General features: G+C 54.9%; 1 long non-coding RNA gene across 1 annotated transcript; it reads right to left on the bottom strand.

Moving 5' to 3' along the window:
- Window positions 1–551: 551 nt before the first annotated feature.
- LOC140606432 (uncharacterized) lies at window positions 552–8,273 on the bottom strand. The gene is made up of 3 exons (XR_012008745.1): window positions 5,518–8,273; window positions 4,951–5,081; window positions 552–704 (listed from the first exon to the last, which is right to left on the bottom strand). It is a non-coding gene; the product is annotated as an uncharacterized lncRNA (long non-coding RNA).
- Between the last annotated feature and the right edge of the window lie 4,117 nt (window positions 8,274–12,390).

Consider the following 12,390-nt stretch of genomic DNA (forward strand, 5'->3'; position numbering starts at 1 on the left):
TGGAGGGAAGAAGTGGGTTTCAGCAAGAGTGCCTAGGCTGTGCAGCCAACACCCAACTTTCACTGGCTTCTCTCAAAAAAGTCCCTTGGAAATCCCCAGCTGCTGTCCTGCGTGTCTGACCCGGACGTGGCTGCTCGGTGAGAATGGAAACAGTTGTGGGGAGGGGAGGCAAGAGGAGCTGTGCACAAATAACCACACTCAGCCTGCCTGCCTCAGCCCTACAGCGGGCTGAGGCCCTAACTGTTAGCCTTGCAGGAAGCGAAAGACACAGGCCTGATGGTTGTGGGGGAGGGGTGGCCAGTCGTGGGGACCGGATTTCACAGACCTAGTGTCAAATGGGCTCTGCCTGGAAGCTGCTGCTCAATTCGCTTTCTTGCTTTTTGTGATCCTGGAAGCTGCTCAACAGCCCGACAGGCAAGAAGGTGCTAGAGTCTATCCACTGCCGGGAGCCCAAAGAAACTGAAAGAGGGACTGCTGGTTCTTCACAGCTCCCTCGGAGGGGACAGGGCTATGTGGAAGAGGAGGTCTCGGCTACTCCCGCTGCTGCCGGTGCCACTGCTGCCCTCAATGAGGGCTGCGCTCTTCTCACTGTGCCTGTCAGAGCTTCAGCCCCGTTCTGACCACTGAGGTCCCGTATCCATCCAGGGTCTTGGTCTTTTGCTCAGTCATTTGGTTTCTCTGCTTCAGAAAGGCGAGGCTCCTCCCTAGTTCAGCAATGACAGACATGAGTCAGTGTAGTGATGGGGCTGCCTTCCCCTTATCTACTTATTCCTCATTCTCTACTTCCTACCCACTACTGCCTGAGGGGTTAAAGAACATACTCAGTGGCAGTTCATTGCTGAATGCAGACTACAGCCCTGGGCAGCAATTGATGGCTGATGGAACGAAGGGAGGAATGTTCTTGTCTTGGAGGGAAGCTGTTTCCGAGAAATAATGGGGATGAGCTGGGGAGGATTAAGCTCAGGCTGAGCTCTAGGTTTGGCCTAATTTTTGGGCATGGCCATTTCTGGGCATGGCCACTACTTTCTTACTCCAAGCCTGTCCATAGCCCGCTATTCAATTCTCATGTTCCCTCCCTGACACCTGATCCTGTGAGCATGTGTAAAAGAGGTAGGCAATGTTGAAGAACAGATTAGTATCTTACTTTGGAAGTCTGGTTCATGTTTATCAGTAAAGCCTTTCATTTAAGTGGCATTTTCAGTTGACAAAAGGGCTTTCATGTCCCTTTATCTTACCTGATCCTCACAAAACCCCTGTGTCATCGTTAACATCTTTATATAGTGATGAAGAGACTAAAGGTCAAAGTTAAAGTGACTTGGCCATGATCAAGAAGTAGAGCCTTAACTCAAATTTAGGGCTGTTAACTTCTTCTCATATAGGTTGCCCTGGATGCCGTGGGCTTGTTCCCTTCATGAGTATTCCACAGAACCAGCATGAGGCATTGGTTTATCATAGAAAGTTATATGTCTGTATACATTGAGTCCCCCGAACACCCTACGCCTACCACTTACGTCTCTAGTCTCCCAGTCTAAAATGACCTCAGGAGGAGGCAATGTGGGGAAATGGTCCAGGGAGGTGATCCTTGGGATTTACTCAAGGATCCCTAGGCAGGACATTGGGAAACAGGTCTAGCCCTCCTCCAATTCCCACCTGCCTGCATCTTCTCTTCTACTCTAGCAGCTCTTAGGTATCTGCTGATCTGTGCTCCATACCCCCAACTTCTGCTTTTTTCCTACTTACCACCTCCATCTGCAGCCCCATTATGGCACCTTCACACTCCACTGGAACACTGAGACTTGTGATGAAAATACACACACATAACCAATTAGAGGTATTGCTTCTGCCTCCAGTCCCTTGACTGCTCTAAAAGTTTCCTCTCTATACGATGCAGCTGACAAAACTCTGCTTTAAGCAGTGGGATAGTGGTTACCCATGACAAGTGGGGGTGTGAGAGGAGTTATGAGGGGATCTTGAGTCTTTCTTGATCTGGATGCTAGTTGTATAGATTAGGTCACTTTCTGAAAATGTATTGAGCCATATACTCATGATTAATTCACTTTTCTGTTTGTACGCTAACTTCAAATTAAAAATACACTTAAAGACACAGTAGTCCTATCTTAGGATAGTTGTGAGATATACATTAATTTATGTAAAAGCAATCTGAGAGCTGTAAACTGTTAAGTGTATCTAAGGAATCATCTTTATCCAAAGTTGTCCAGCTCTAGATAAGTTCTAGGTAAGTGTGGCAAGAATGTCCTCCCTGTAGTACTGTTGGACAATGGATGTTCCAATACATCCATCATACATAAATATATCACAACCAACACATTTTCCTTTTAAGTACCATGGCTTTTTATTTTAATCTCTCTGTTCTCTTGTTTTCATATATTTCCTTGCTCTTTGGATACAAAATTCTGGGTATGATTTAACCTTTACTTGGCTCAAAGTCATTGTTATACACCTCCATTTTTGTATCATGTGAAATGGTTCTGGGACTGATTATTTTTCTACCTCTTGGATTCATGTTAGCCTGCCACTTCTCCCCATGTGTGGCTGTCCCCCTTCCAGTCTTGTTTGAGCCAGGAGAACAGATAGCCAGTAGCATAGGGTGAGCTATAAGGGTGCTATAGGGTGGGCCAATAAGGTGTAGACTGAGGAAGAAAGCACATGGCTGCCTGCCTGGGTCTTTGGGGTGCAGAGTCCTTCACCAGAGCATTGGGGCTCTAGAGTGACAGCAGATCATACAGAGAATGTGAAGCCTGGGAGAGTCATGACCTAGGCCAACCTCCCCACTTTATGGGTGAGAAGACAGCACCAGAGGCAGTGGTCAGCCTGACCCCAAAGGGGCCACTGCTACTTTATACGTCCTACCCTACCTAGCCTGGTGCCTTCTGCTAGAGATGCTTGTGACTCTCTTTGCCTTAAGACCCTAAGAAAGTAGGAACTGAGGGCAGAGAAAACTGTGCTGCTGGTGCCAACATGCCAGATCCTCTATGAAATGTGACAGAGGACCTCTGGCACTCTGATTCTCAACACTCCCCCCAGAGTGGAAGGCAGGCATTATGGGGTCATGGACAGAGGACTTGAACCCTGGGCTTTCCTTGAAAGTCCATTCCACAGATGGAAGCCTGAGTCTGTAAGAAGTCAGAGGCCTGGCAGGCCCATTTTAAGAGCTCCTATGTGCTGCTTCCTGCCTGTGCATTCTCCTTCCTCCACACTGAGTTCTTGTGCTACAGAGAGAACTTGAGGGACGGTAAGCAACGGCTTCAGACACTAGAGTGTAGGGACCCCAGCTTCTCTCATTCTTCCCCACAACCAGCCACTGCCACTGTATGAACCCCTCCCCCCATCCTGAAAAATACCTGGTAGGAAGTGAGTGCTCTGGGGCCACTAGTCAGAGGAAGGGGTTTAACTGTCACCCTTGTCCCTGGGGGCTTGGGTAGCAGAGGGCAGGGGGGAAATGCAAATCCGTGCTTGGGACAGAGAAGGACTGGAGAGGAAGAGACTGGCAGCCATTTCACCTGGGCTATGGTCCCAGCAGGGGCTGGGAAGGCCTGAGGCAAGGGAGTGATCAGAGGTCCCCTAGGAGAAGCCAGCTGCTGCCCCCACCCTGTGCTGGCAGCTGAGACACTGGCACTGTCTCTGGGTAGCTGAATAGACTCACTTCTTCAGCCCTGCACTCCAGGGGAGCAGGGAGGTGGAGGCAGAGTGTGGAGCTCAGAAGGACCGGTGGGAAGATGAGGTGGAGGTGATCAGGGTGGCCACGTCACATCTCTGGTGACTGAGACTGAGGAAAGTGTGTCTATTCTGTGGTAGGAGGGACTAGGCTTCGATTAGAAGGACCCCTCAGACCTCCACACCTCTCCCCCCGTGCTACAGGCACAGGGCCCACCACTGAGAGCCACATGGTGTCCTTGCAAAGGGATCTTTCACAACAATTGGGAGGCAAGAATATGAGTGAGAAGCAGTCCTTGGGCTTCTAATAATTTACTGTATCAGTATGACAATTACCAGGTTCAAAACCGGCCCCTTTCAATCACTGAATCTCATCCTCAGTACCATCTGTGAGGTACTGTTCACCTTTCACAGATGAGAAAACTGAGTCTCAGTTATACCACTTACCCAAAGTCAGTAGCCAGACAAAACTACACTGGTGCATCAGCTTATGGCTTCCCTCAATTTCTGTCACGGCAGATGGGGATCTGGGGCCCATAAGTGGGACGGGGTGAGGGGGCCCTCCTTCTCTTCCTTTTGCCCCCTTGAGCCCCAGCCTGTAGGTGGGGCTTTCAGGGGCACGGGTCTATTGCCTTCAGTACCAAGGTCTTTGGGGACGAGGGCCTCAACACCTCGTGCTGCTCACTCACCCTTGGACCCTTCCCGGAGAGCCTGGGCCCCCCGCCCCAGTCCCCAGCTCCCATTTGGCCCCAGGCCTCTCCCCTGCCCCCCAGCCACAGCCCCATGACGTGGCTGCCTGGGCGCCATTGGTCAGCCTGGGAGCATTTGCCCTTATTTGGCCAGGCCGGCTCCAGCCCGGGCCTCCGCCCCCAGCCCGGCCCCGCAGCCTCCTCTCTCTCACTTCGTCTTTTTGAGGTTTGGCTCTGGGGCCCTGGCAAGCGTCGCTTCAAACGCACTTTCTGGTTGAGTCATTTTTTAACGGCTCCAGTACCCGTGAGCTGCTGCTGCGGCCGCTGGGGGCCCTCAGACCTCGCGGCCGGCTCCCTCCTCTGACTGCGGCCAGGCTCGGAGGGAAGGGGCGGGAGGGCCAGGGAGTAGGTATCGCTGCTGGAGAGATTCCGCAGACCCCTCGGCTATCCTTTAGGGCTCTCTGCCTCCCCCACACGCCTGGGGAGTGGGGCCCACTCGAGTTCCTCCCACTGCCTTTTCCAATCCCCTTTCCCAGCTGGGTACGCCAGCAGACACAGGCCGCCACTCCCCCCTCCGGTGGGTCACCTCTCGGAGGGCTGGTTCTTCTCGGGGGCACTTTGAACTGAGTTCCTTAGTGAGGCAGAACCAGGAGGCAGACTGTTGGCTTGTTTTCAGGAAGGTGAAATTGAACTTCGTGGAGTTCCAGTTCTTCATCTCTGAAATGGGGATCCCGTCATTTACATCAGTGGCTCAGCATGCTGATCAAATGAGATTCGGATTGAATGTGTTTTATAAAGTTCTCTAGTGGCCTCAGCTGCCGCTCTTCCCCCCAGCTAGGTGTGCTCAACATGGGGGTGAATGAGGCAACAGAGCCCAGAGCAGTTCATGGGGCAGACCTCACCCTCTGCCCCTTCCAGCAGCCCCTGGGATGTGAGGAATCCAGTGGGGGACAGGATGCGGCAGGAGGGGAGAGATAGACCAAGGAGTGCCCCCAGCCTTTCGCCCCGTTTTCCCAGACAAAATAAGGGGAGGATTCTGCTCTAGATCCTTTCCCAGCCACCTGCCTTCTCTGAGTAATGGGAGCCCTGCCCTTGAGCCTGCTGGGGAAATCCATCAGCTACCTACTGGCTGGGCAGGTCTTGGAAAACAGACCTTGCTGCTTCCTCTTCCAAGGTTCCTGGGCCCTCTTGCTCTTGGGAACTTCCGAGAGAACAAACGGGTCCTTGGTCAACCTCCTCCTCAGTTTTATAGGTGAAGAAACAAAAGCTGCGGGTTGGGGATCAGATTCTCTGAACGGTCTGAAGTTATACTGTAAAAAGCCACAGTGTGGGGGCTGGGCCCCTAGTCTCCTGTCTCCCTGTTTTGCCTTCTGTTTGGTGGTCCTGATGTTGGGGAAGGGAGTTAGACTGATGAGAGGCATAGCGGGTTCCAGGCAGGGACGCCTTGCCTGGTCCCAGCTCTTGGGACACACACATACAATAAACACAGAGTTCATTCATAGCCGTTAAAGCTAGAGCAGAAGCAGCAAGTTAATACAAGCACTTCTGTTGGAGAGAGCCAGGGACGGGAGGCCTTTTCTGCTTGTGTTCCTGGGAGATCCCAGTGGCCTTCTGGTTTCATGGTCACTCCCACAATAGTCGTCAGGGTGACTTTCTTCCTCACACCCACACCCCATTTCCTAGCCAGACAATCCTGCCTCTTCCCAGATGCTATGGACAAAACTCCGAAGTTGGCCTTCACTTGCATTGTGCCTCTCTCTGGGCTCGCAGGCCAGTTTCCCAACTCAGGCCAGGTTACTACACCCTGATCTTGCTGCTTAAAAGGCCTTGAATACTGTGGTCTGGAGAGCTGAACCAGACCAGCAGAGCTGGCATCTGAGCCCAGGAGAGCAGGAGACAGTGAAGTTGAACCTGTGGGATGCCTGGGCAGTGCAGACGGGGCAGAGGGGAGAAGGTGCCAACTCCGCTCCTCGGGAGGCCTCTCAGCACCACTGGTGCTCCCCGAGGCTCTGAAAGGAGCCAGGGCACCTGCTTAGGTGCCCGGTTCAGGTCTGCAAGGGCCATGCACTGTCTTAGGTTCTTGAGGCACTTCCTTTTCTCAGACCCTGCTTCCTTTAGTAGCCCTTCCAGGGAGGGTGACCAAAGGTTCCAGCATTTGAGACTCTTGACTTCAGTTGTCCTTAGCCCCATACTGCGATGCTAGGGGTTCAGTTTCCCTCCTCTGTAGTCACACAGAGGGGGGGCCTGGGGGCTCCCCAGGCCTTGCTCCCCCGAGGGCGGGCCTCCTCTGCCTTCTGACTTCCTGTTTGTGAGTGGTTAGGTCCTGTGGCTTCTGTCTTGTTGTCTCCTCACGAGGCAGGTTATCTGGGCTGCCATCTCTGTCTGTTGCCTAGCAAAGGCCCCAGACCCGTGCAGCTGCAGGGAGGGCCTGTGCCTCCGTGTGCAGACAGCACCCTTGCCCTTCCTTCACCCTCTGCGCCCACTCCCCTTTGCAAATGTTAGGCCTCTTCTCCCTGTTTCTCCCCCTTGCCAGCCAGCTCCTGCCCTGTTCTCTCTCTTTCCAAACCCCCTTCCATCCATGCTTGCCTTCTCCAGGAAGCCTTATCTGCTGGGGGCCCCCTGTACCTCTGAGGTGGCCACTGTAGCACCTGTCACTCCAGGCCTGTGGGGCCCTCCACCCCACCCAGGACTCATTTGCCCTCATCGCTGTCATTTTGTAGGATGTAGGAATGTGTGGAGGTCCTTATGTGGGCTCTACTTTACCTCTCAGATTCAGTGTTTGCTCAAGTAGGATCCAGGAGTCCACATCAGACCTGAAGCTCTGTGCCCACTTTGGTACAAACTGTTCTCACACCGACACACAAAAGTTTCACACCCTGTGTGGAGATCTGTCTTGTCTATCAGAGTGGGAGTCCCTGAAGACAGGTCTTGTGTCCTTTTCTCCTCAGGCCCACCTTTACCGACCCACAGTCTCAGCTTGGCACCCAAAGATAGCTGTCAGGTTGGGGCAGAGGTGTGCGATTGAGAACCTGGAGCCCTCCAGGATCCCAGACCCCAGCGGCCTCAGCCCTGTCACCTGGCGAAGGGCTCTTCCCACTTTCTTTCTGATGCCAGCTTCTCTGCCTCTACTACTTCTTATCCTGGTCCCTAGTCCTCCTCCCTTTTTGCTACCTCTAAGCAGAAATATGATCCCTGGACAAAGAGTGTCAGAACTAGAAGGACCATGGAGGACACTTCCTAGCAGAGTCCAAGTGAGCAAGGCTTCCCAGTCAGTGTCTGATGGAGCCCTGACCTATTGCCAAGGGGTGGAGTTTGAGGAGTCAACTTGAACTCCTCTCTCCTCCACAAAGAGAAGCATCCTTCCTCAACCGCCTCCATTCTCAGCCACTAGCCATCATTTCTCCTGGGGAACTGAGGCAACAGAGGGCTTTGGGGGCAGGAGTGGGAGTCACGCCTCTTGTACAGAGGTGCTTGTGTTCTGAAGCCGTCCCTGGTTCCCTGGTTCCCTCCCAGGGCTGGCTCCAAATTCCCAAGTGAACCTTCCCAGGTGTTTCCAGGAAGGAGGCAGATGTGTCCAGGGTGTGCAGCAGGTCTTCCTTAAGGTGTGTCTATAGGCCTGAGCTGGGCTGTTACCCACCACCTGTCTGCATGGCTCTGGGCATGTCTGCTGTCTCTCTGGAAAGATTGTGAATCTTTTGGGCCCTTTGGGCCATGTGTGTCCTTGTGTGTGTTTATGTGCGTGCATGTGTGCGTGTGTGTGTATGTACATGCACCCATCGGCATCCACTGATCCTCCCTCAGGTACCTGTTGGTCCGTTATACAGGACACACATGTGGATCATGCCAGCCTGGAGTGGGGCTTCCAGTCCAGTGCACCTGTTGCACTTTTATTATCTCTATGTCCTTATTTCAGACCATGCCCCTTGTCCTTGATTTTGTCTTTGGCCCTGTCCTGTTTCTCCTGGTTTGAGGCCATTGGAGCTGGGAGCCATTGCTGGGTGGGGGGAGAAGTTCAGGCTCCAGGGACACTGGGCCTCACCTCTGCTCCATCCCTCTTCAACCCTAGCCTGAGAGTGGCAACCAGTATAAGCCTCAGCCCCTCCAGAAACCTCCTGACTCCAAAAGTTCTGGGGTGGAGAGACTGGGCCTTAGTCTCTCTCTTAAAACAAACAAACAACCAAACATCACTGGTGGTCTTTGGCCATGGGCACTGGGGACACATGAAAGGAAAGCAGCCTCTGTGGTCACAAGGGAGCAGTATCGGAGACACCTCTACCTGGCCCAGGACGGGAAAGGGGCTGAGTTGGATACTACACTTGATCTTAGCCAAAAGGCCGAGAAGCGATGGGGCTGAGTTGGAGACTGTTGAGGGACCTGTGGGTCCCTGGGAGGGACACTCAGTTCTGTCTTGCCACAGGTCACATGTGGAGAGAGTCTATAGTAGAGCTGGGCCCTGAAGCCAGGCCCCTGACTCCCAGTCTGTGACTCTTGTTTGCTGGGACAAAATATCTCTGAGGTGATAGCTACAAGAGCACTCTAGGCCGAGGCTGGTGGTGGGATGGCAAGATGCTCCAGGAGGAGGGGCCCCGAAGGGTGGGGGTCCAGGAACTCAGGTTACTGCACAACTTTGATATTCTTATCCTCTTATCGTGGAGGGCAGCCACTTCCCCTCCACCCAGGGTCTGGAGAGCGGTGGTCTGTTAAAGGAGCACTGTCCCATTTCTGGCCAGCTTGCCCTCCTCACTGCTGTCTCTTCAGACCCTAGTGGATGAAGGGCCTTGTTCTCCTTTTCTCCATCCTATTTATGGACCCGGCCTGGACAATAATTCTCAGGTTGAGGATCGCCTTTCCTGAAGGAAAGAACATGTGATGATCTCCCTCCCCACTGGCCCCTACTGCATGCCAACCCTCTTTGGGACCTTGAATCCGAGAGTCCCCTGAACTTTGTGAGGGCCTGACTCTGAATGGGGGACCCAGAGAAGAGGCCCATGGCCTTCTGGGAAGGAGTCCCAGTGGGTGATGCTGGTCCATGCATACCACCCTCCCATCCCCCTGAACTATTCCTCTTGGTTCCAGAAATGAGCCCGCTGAGAGGCTTGGAGAACTTTTGGGAAAATGTGTGGCCCAGACCTAGCCCATCCCCGCCCCCACCCAGCCCCACACCGTGCTCCCCTCCCCCAGCACGGGGCCCTGGGATGGGCAGCTTCCTGCCTTCCCCATGGGGAAAGCGGGGGTGGCACGCAGGTGGGCGGGCCCCGTGCCCACATCCGGTGGCTGCCAGAACCTCCCCTTGGAGTCTTTTCCCCTTCACTCCTCCAAGCCTAATGGCACCACTGTCCTTCCCTAGACCCTGGTCCCCCCACTGCTCTGCCCTGCCCTCCTAGCCCTCCAGGCCTCACAGGAAGCATAAGCATAAGCATCCAGTCTAGTGCTAACAGGCCCACCTGGCCCGAGCGTGACCTCCGTACTGTGCTGCGGGCACAGGCCGGTCTTCCACAGGCTGGGTGGGGGGCCGGGATGGCTTTGTGGGGTGCTGAGGCCTCCAACTATGTGAAGGGTACCATGATATGCCGGCCTGGACCTCCCTTCGTGCATCTGTACATGTGTGGTCTCTCTAGGTAACACATGGCTTGGTCTGAATGTCACTGCTGTCCCAAAAGGAAGAGAGTTTTCTCGGGGGTGGGGCTTTCCTTGTGCTGCATCGGGGACCCTGTGTTCTGGGCACTCACTGAAGGCCCTGACAGGGAGCTCTTATCTCCTAGGGTCACCCTCAGGGCCCGAGTCAGTCCCCCCAACTTGGTGCCATGGGGGAAGGGCAAGCCTGGGGTCCCGGAAGCCACCTGCCCAGGGCGTGTGAGATGGTCTCTTCAGCACCCCTCCCGCCAATACCCAGCCTTGTCTCTGGTTTCCTGTCAGTCTGTCCTCCCCAGGGAGGGGAGGGGCGCGCTAATCTCCACTGCGGTGTGGGGGCGGGCTCCACGACCGTTGGGCGCCCTGAGATCTGGCCCACGTGGCCTCGGGGTTATAAGCCCTGCCCGCCCTGAAGGGAACCCCACTTGGAAGCCTGGAGCACGGGGCTTGCTCCTCTGGGCCTTGCAGCATCAGGTAAGGATCTGGACCTTCACTTCAGCCCCAACCAGGGCTCTTCAACTCTTGGCTTTGGGTTTGACTTGTAGGCATGGGTGGAGATATTTTGGGGAGGAACTTTGAGAGTCTGGATGCCAAGGCTTACTAGCAAAGCTCTAGGCAAAGAGGTGCCATAACCCTCAGATCTATCGACTTTCGGCTTTTGTGGCGGAACAGCTACTCAAAATCCTGGGCCTTGACGTCCCTCTAGACAAGGAAGGTAAAATGGTTCCTGGCCCCGATGAAGAAAGCGGGGGTCTTGGATTTCAAGGGACAAAGGCCAGAAAGTAGGGTGGGGATGGCAGGGAGTGGGTGGTGGCTGAAAAGTGGGACTCAGTGTCATCGAGATGCACTAAACGGCCCCTCCACCCAACACGGCCACCATCTCTGTTGTGATGGCCTTGGGCTTCTGCCGGGGGAGCTGCTGGGTGGTGAGGGAGTCAGGGCCGTGGGTGGTGAGGCTGCGGATGGAGGCCTGGGTGGGAGGAAGCTGTGGCTGCCTCAGTTGGACTCTGGAGGGCAGGCAGTGTGGTTGGAAGGGGTCACCCAGGGGGTCAGCACCCGGTTCAGAACCAGAGTGGCGATGGTCTCTACCTGAGTGTTTCCAAAGGTGGGGGGATGGGGTGGAGCCGCAGGGGGAAGGGAAGAGGGAACCAAAGAGGAAGTGGGGGGAGGAAGGAAGGGGAGGCAAAGACTGGCGCCATGCTGAGTCACCGCCCACAAGGCCCAGTGCAGGCCCTCTGGGGACCATGGGGCAGCTCGGCAGGGTCTTAGGGAGCCCCCGGGAGGGCTGGGGGGGCTCTCAAAGCAGGAGTCAGGAAGAGGAGCAGGCGGCCTCAAGAATACTCACAGACGGACAGACAGACAGTGCAGTCACCCATAAAGTAGAAAGCACTACTAACAGCACTGGAGGGTGTAGTGTTTCCTACTTTATGGATGAGTGTACTGTGGGCTTCGGAGACCACACCGCCGCGCCGCCGCCGCCATCTTCCTCCACGCTCAGGACCGTGTGTGACAGGTGAGCCCCTCAGGCACCCTCCCCACCCCGCCCGGACCCTTGAAAGGCCTCCACTGTCCCTCGAGGCGTCGTCCCTCCTGGTTCTGGCCAGCCCGGGAAAGGCCGCACGAGCTCCTCTGCCGCCCAGAGGCCTGGGAGGGCTGTACAGCTGGACTTGCCCCAGCCTTGGAGAGGCCCCAGAGGCCCCAGCGTGCGGCCTGGCCACAAGCGGACAGATGCCAGGACGAGGAAGAGGCTGAAAAGGAGGGTAGATGGAGGGGGATGGGGGGCGCCAGGGGTCCCAACACTAATAAAGAATGGACTCTGCTTCTGTTTCGTCTGAGACTCTGTTGCTGGGGTGGGGGTGCTGAATGGGCTTAGCGGGCACACGGGTGGGGTGGGCACACCAAGGGGTCGGGAGGGAGAATCACTCTCTTGAGAGAACTGGGTTTGACTCTGCCTGTGAGACCTGCAGAGAGCTTTGGGCCTGGCCAGCCTGGGAAGGAAGGAGGGGATGGGTGGTGGGGGGTGGGGTAGGGTGCTGAGACCTCCCTGAAAAGCCAGGAAAAGGGGCGGGACGTGGAGGGGCAGGGCTAGGAGGGGTCCTCCTACCCTCTTCCCCAGCTGTGGCCCTGCCCTGACCTCCACTTGCTTTCCACACCCCTAAACTGAAAGTGGCCAATCTCCAGTTCTATCTAAGGAAGTCCCATGGGTCCTTGGTAGTATAAGAATCGGGTATAAATACACTATGGCACACACATGAAGCATCTCATACATAAATAAGAGCACAAATACTAATATATAATATACATACACACCATTATGCATGTGCATTTCCACTCAAGGACCCCCCCAGCACATATGCTATCAACAGACGTGTACAGCGACATATACATGTGACAT

The sequence above is a fragment of the Canis lupus genome, chromosome 16 (assembly GCF_048164855.1).
Source record: "Canis lupus baileyi chromosome 16, mCanLup2.hap1, whole genome shotgun sequence".
Taxonomy (NCBI): domain Eukaryota; kingdom Metazoa; phylum Chordata; class Mammalia; order Carnivora; family Canidae; genus Canis; species Canis lupus.